The following is a 6,833-nucleotide window of genomic DNA, read 5'->3' on the forward strand; positions in this document are numbered from 1 at the left end:
TAGTTAAAGAAATCGTTTCTTTTTAATCAGCTTTCGTTATTTTCATGCTCCAAAGTGATTGCAGTATGTTTAGTCGCCAATTTTCTTCTTGCTAAGCAGAATCAATATTATTTATAGTGATTCGATTTATTCTGAACAATCTTTGCTTCATTATTTTATTTTTCATTTTTTTCTTTTCTTTTCTTTTCTTTTTCTTCATTTTTCTTTTCTCTTTTTCTTTTTTTTTTTCTTTTTTCACTCTCTGAGATAATTATCGTAGTTCACTTTCCATCGTCAAAATATTTTCTAGAAGTTTTAACCCACTAAAACCAATCGATTTTATCTTATCATTTATCTTTATCAAATTCTAACAGATTATAATTACAAAAGGTCACTGACTATCAGTATCTATTTATTTCTTCTTTTTCCCCCCTTCTCTTTCTCTCTCTCTCTTTGGAAAACCTTTATCTACTTTATGAGAACAACTTGTGTTGATGTGATGTCAATCAAAACGTGTAAAAGAAGTAACTATTCAAGGGAATCTATTCTGTCATTTTATTTACTTAATTCTCTATTTTTCGCTGTTCTCAAGTAAAATCGGATTAATTTAAGAATGTACCGTTTAGTTAAGTCCAAATACATGAGTACTTTCTCTTTTTCCTACTTCCATATGCAATGAAGCAAACTAAAAAGAAAAGCGCCATTCTATTTCTATCAGACATGAAACTAAATATATACTTAATACAAAATAATTAAAAATGAAACAGCCGAGAGTTATTTCAATTCGGATGCACACTCTTCATATATTTCTCTTCTTACAATGAATTGTTACGCACTTTCTTAATTTTTTCCGTATTTTATAAATGTTTATATTTCATTTTATTGATCAACCTAATTACAAATAACACTGGTAAAAGATTATTATAATCTTACGTTAATTCCCTTTTGTATAATTACTTGGTTATTATATTTTTGATTTAATTTTAAAAATTTGTTACAATATATACGGAGCTTAACGATTAATATTATATCAAGAAAATTAATTCCCCTAGTAAGAACTCTCATATTTGTTTGATTTTCTTTTGTCTGTTTTATCATCATCATGCACCTTACTTTGCAATCTAATTCCTACCCTGCGAGAGTAGAAGCGGTTTTCTTGGAGAAAAGAGTCTAAGAATAGTTCCCTCACATCCTTGTCATAACAGAAAAGACTCTGACAGAGATGATTTTTTTATCTACCCAGGAAGGATGAAAACATGAGATTGTCCTCGGATGAATTTGAACCCAGAACACCAAGAGTTACCACAAATACAGCAACGTATCTATTTCATGGTTTGATCGTTCAGCCAATTAATCACCTTCAGAATTATTTCTAATTTTAACACAAGGTCAACAATTTTCACGAGGGGGTGGGCAGTCGAATACACTGACTCCAATGCTACTTATTTAATCGATCTCAAAAAAATGAAAAGCATTCACGACCTCGGCTAAATTTGAACGTAAAGAGTGGCGTAAAAAGCGGCAACAAATGTCGTTAAGTATTTTATCTAGCGAAACCACCTTCATTATATATAACAATTATAGTTTATAAATATTATTCGTTATTCAATAATGCTTATAGCATTACCGGAAGAGCTACCGGGTATTGTTTAATATAAATTAGAAATTAAGCTAATAAACTTAATGCATAAAATTGATTGAAATTGATCTTTAATCTTCATAACGGTCACATTTTATTTTATAATTCAGTCCAACATGAAAGTTAAGGATAAATTTTAATGGAAACATGTGCTTTATGGCTTTCTTATGAAGTAATTTCTATACAACTGAACCCGGTGAAAGCAAATATAATGAAGCCAATCTCAGGGTCATCTAAGTGTGTTATTGGTTCATATTCAATTAATGTCTAACCATTGAAAACTAAGAGTTGACAGCTACCACTCATTAATGTTCGTAATTTTTTCTTTAGGAACAATATCAGTGTACTATGAGACACGTTGTAATTGAATGAAGAGTTATATGTGTGTGTGTGTGTGTGTGTGTCTGCATGCATGTGTCTGCATGTATGTATGTATGTGTGCGTGCGTATATTGTAGACACAATTATAAGCCGTCACCGTCTATTGACTATATAAAATAGTCTGATGTTAGGGTGCGAATAAATATATATATATATATATAGTCAAAAGATGAAATCCAGAGATTCTCAGTATAGAAGACACTTAATAGTGCTCAAAATACTCAAACTTAGACTCCGATTCTAACTTATACAGCCACTATATTGACCGTACCGGCAATGCTTCCAGAATTCTAAGACAAAAGACCCATAAATTGCAACAATTAGCAGCTAATTAAAGTAATGGTGAATCGGCAGAGTCGTTAGAGCGTCGGACTGCCAGCGCCTTGCAGCATTTATTTCGTCTTTTGCGTTCTGAGTTCAATACCCAACGGGCATTTTTACTCTCTTACTTGTTTCAGTCACTTGAGTGTGGCCATGCTGGAGCACCGCTTTTAGTCCAGTAAACCGACCCAAGACTTATTCTTTGTAAGCCTAGTACTTATTCTATCGGTCTCTTTTGCCGAACCGCTAAGTTACGGGGACGTAAACACACCAGCATCGGTTGTCAAGCAATGCTAGGGGGACAAGCACAGACACACAAACATATACACACACAAACATATACACACACATACATACATACATACATACATACATATATGTATATATACATATATACGACGGGCTTCTTTCAGTTCCCGTCTACCAAATCCACTCACAAGGCTTTGGTCGGCCCGAGGCTATAGTAGAAGACACTTGCCCAAGGTGCCACGCAGTGGGACTGAACCCGGAACCATGTGGTTGGTAGCAACCTACTTACCACACAGCCGTGCGTGTGTAGATATTACGTTGACTGATAAATTTGTTCGTTTCTTTCTAATTTGAATTAACCAAAAAATATTTAAAAAGAAATAACCATGGAGATACGCGCCAGTCCACTAAGAAATTGATCCAGAATTTAGGATGCTCTCATGACACTGTTGCCTGCCACTTTCACTTGATGGGTAAGCTTCAAGCAACCCAACCGGAAACACAGCGCGACACGACAGCGTTGGCTCTTACGTCGGCTGGAAAGTTCTGCCACAGCCATTGTATTCTCCTGATATAGCGTCCGCTAAAGATACTCAAAAGGTCACAGAAGGGTGTTAAACCGGGTGACAGGTTGTCCACCCCAAGTAATCTTTGGCATTGTTTGAACTCAGGACACAAAGAGCTGGAACAAATTCCCTAAGGCATTCTACCTCGAGGCTCTACCGATTCCACCATTTCACCTCCCTGGACTGGTGCTCTATAAGTCAATACCAGAAGGAGAAATGTCAAATTTGATTACGTCAGGTTTTGAAATCAAAGCGCAAAAAGCCGAAATAAATATTGCAAAGTGTCGGCAGTCCGACGCTCAAACGACTCTACTAATTCACCATTGTTTTCATTAGTTGCTAATTGTTGTAATTTATGGTTTGTATGGCTTAGAATTCTGGAAGCATTCCAGGCACGGTCAGTGTATTGGCTGTACTTTAGTTTGAAATACTGTTTATGAAAGTGAAACCAAAAGAGAATTTACGTTGTAATGCAAATTGTTATTCACAAGCCAACAAGGTGACCTGGATGCAATTTGCCCGCAAGCTAGAAATAGTAACCATTTTTTTTTCTTTTTCAAATCACACCCTATCGTCTTGAAAATTAAAAAAAGACATTGAAATCAAATAGTTATAGATTGCATAATCAATAGCTGGAAAACCTTTGATCGCAGATTTATTTTGAGAAAGGTTGCATTAGGCCAAACAACAGGAACAAAAGCTCGTCATTTCGCAGTTGGTTCAAACATTTGTCCACTCGCTTGACTTGAAAGATAATACTGTTCAATTTTATAAAGTGATACCAGCATTTCGTACATCTTCACATTTTGAGTTTAAATTCCACCGAGGTCGACTTTGCTTTTCATCCTTTCGGAGTTGATAAATTAAGTACCAGTTGAATACTGGGTCGATGTAATCGAATTACCCCCTCCCCTGAACTTGCTGTTCTTGTGCCAAAATTTGAAACCAGCATTCTAAACGGATAAATTCGGACTGATGTTTTTCTTCATGCATGTTATAGAAACATCATTTCGGCTGTTATTCCATCCGGCCTCCTTCAGTTGCCTGTCCTGTTCAATAATCTTTTCAGAATCTCGAACCGAAGTATTTATTATCAAAACCATGCGTTAGATTGTTGCTGTTCTGTTGTCCATACCAGGTATATTTTCTACTTGATATTTTCCTGTTGTTATTCAACTAGAGTAGCAGTATCAAGTGGATCTTCCTCGTTCGATAACGAAGATTAGTTGTTCGATCAACTATATTAATCCTGGATTAGCGTATAAATGACAGACCATTTCACAGACACGTCTACCTCTAACGTAATTCTCGGAGAGAATCAACATGTTCAACTGTGGTACAATGCTGTATCTTTTAAATTACATGTACGATCTACTAGACGGGCATCTATATACTTTCTGTTCATCCAGTTTCACTTACAAGATATAAGTCTAGCCAAGGATACAGTGAAAGGCATTTGCCCAAGATGCTACGCCGCAGGATTGAACCTGGAACTTCGTGGCTGCAAAAGGAACTTCTTACCCATTCAGCTATTCAGTGTATACTGAACCAAAGTGCATGTAGATTAAGTAACCCAGAAAGCGAATTTGCAAACCCACTGGCTAAACTATAACTGAATACAAGCATTGATTTTCTATCAACAATTAAGTGAAGTAGTTTAGTTCAGTTTCTGAACCAGTCAAGCAGTGTGTGTGTGTGTGTGTGTGTGTGTGTGTGTGTTCGTAAAATAAAGAAGAGTGGAGTTTAAGGTATAACTTGTATTCCATGGTTTAACACTGTCTCAACAATTTGAGACGGCAATCATGCATCATGTCTATAGTGATAGGTGATAACGAAGATTTGTCATGCATATCATGTAATATATTACACAATAGCACCAGCAGTGGTTTCATCAGAGCCGTTTCAACATAGAATACAGAAAAATTATTTGGCTGCTCACTTACATAAGGTCGTTTCTGTATAAATATTGTAGGTAACGCCACGAACTGAATTGATTGCACGAAGATGGCAGTCAGTTGAATGTGATATTATAATTAGCTTGAAATCAATTGATGTAAGGGTGATATAATTTGTTCCATTTGATGTACTAATATGGAGACTGATTGGTTGCTTGACCAAAACGACAGACACACTAACTGGAGTTGAGTTAGTACGTTAACGTAGTAGTTATGCTAATATAGGTAGACATACATACATACAGAAAGACAAGAGAGAGGGGACGAAAGCTACAGTGAAATTGCTGTGATGTATTCATCGTTTCGAAATGAGTCCTTTCTCACGGTAAAGATCTACCCTGTCCGAAGCGTTTTATACTCTACTCACCAAGCAATTTCGGTGTACGTTTGGTATAATTTTTGCCAAATAATAAAGCCTTGGCAACGCAACGCAGAACAACATGAGTCTTCCTGGATTTGCCTTATCATTTACATATATATATATATGTATGTATATATATATATATATATATATATATATATATATATACTCTGGTCAAATCTACCCGTTAGGATAAAAAATATTCCCGTTCCGAGTTACGAGAATATTTCCGTAAACTATGTTACCGGCTAAAGGGTACAACGGCCAAACTGCAGTGAATATAAAAACATAGATGGTGACACTAGTCTGACTATATTAGCGTAAAATATGAATAATTCCTCCTTTCACAAATTGAGGCAATTTTCTGACTAGTAAGTAAGTACAGTAATTTGAATAAAAGTTTATTCTACTATACACACAAGGCCTGAAAATTTTGATAGGCGAGGTAAGTCGAATAATTCGACCCCATTGCATATCTAGTAGTTATTTCAACGACTCCGAAAGTATGAAAGGCAAAGTCGACCTCCGCAGAATCTAAGCCTTTTCGAAATGACAGAAGCAACAGAAGAAACAAGCTATCTCGTTGGCCAGCTGTTTTCTGCGATGAATGATTACTTATTTTCAGTATAGTACTACACGCTTCAAGTTTCCGTTATTGTGGAAACCGTTATTGTGAATGCCATTTTTGCAGAGCCGTTATTTCGAGGGTTTGCTTTAATGTTTTAGAAAAAAAAATAGGAGTACCTTACGATGCACAAAGTTGTGTAATCAAACTAAAATAAGAAATATCTGACAAAACTGGATTATATTTTTTTGTTGTTTGCTGGGTTTTTCATTTTTTTTTTTTTTTTGTATTCTACGCCATTAATAATGCTGGTTCAATCTGTAATATTCCAGATAAGCAATAAAATACACTTCTAAAGAACCGCCGTTTTCGATTGAAATGTTTAATCTTTGAACCGTTTCCATATACACATTAATCCTATTTCCCCATTTGATACTTCCTTTCTCTCTCTCCCTCTCTCTCTCTCTCACCCTCTCTCTTTCTCTCTCACTCTCACTTTCTTTCTCTCGGCGTCTATTTCTCTATCTCTTCCCACACCTCTCATCACAGTTTATTGCTAATATATCTTAACTGTCAACAAATGCGCTTCTAAGACATTGATAACAATAACCTCTCATTTGTGCATTTCATTGATAATTTGGCTATTGAGTAAACTGTTAATGGCTGGTGTTCTGTTAATGCAGGAAACGTATATATATTTATACATGCACACATGCATACATGTATATATATAATACATGTATGAATATATAGATGCATATGTATATATACATATACAGATGTAAATATATATATATATATATATATATATATATATA

At 35.2% G+C, this 6,833-nt stretch overlaps 1 long non-coding RNA gene across 1 annotated transcript in view; it reads left to right on the top strand.

The window, feature by feature from the left end:
- The window catches only part of LOC128248664 (uncharacterized), a 64,197-nt gene that overhangs the window by 53,533 nt on the left and 3,831 nt on the right, over nt 1-6,833 (top strand). The window lies entirely within an intron of this gene.

The sequence above is a fragment of the Octopus bimaculoides genome, chromosome 9 (genome assembly GCF_001194135.2).
Source record: "Octopus bimaculoides isolate UCB-OBI-ISO-001 chromosome 9, ASM119413v2, whole genome shotgun sequence".
Taxonomy (NCBI): Eukaryota; Metazoa; Mollusca; class Cephalopoda; order Octopoda; family Octopodidae; genus Octopus; species Octopus bimaculoides.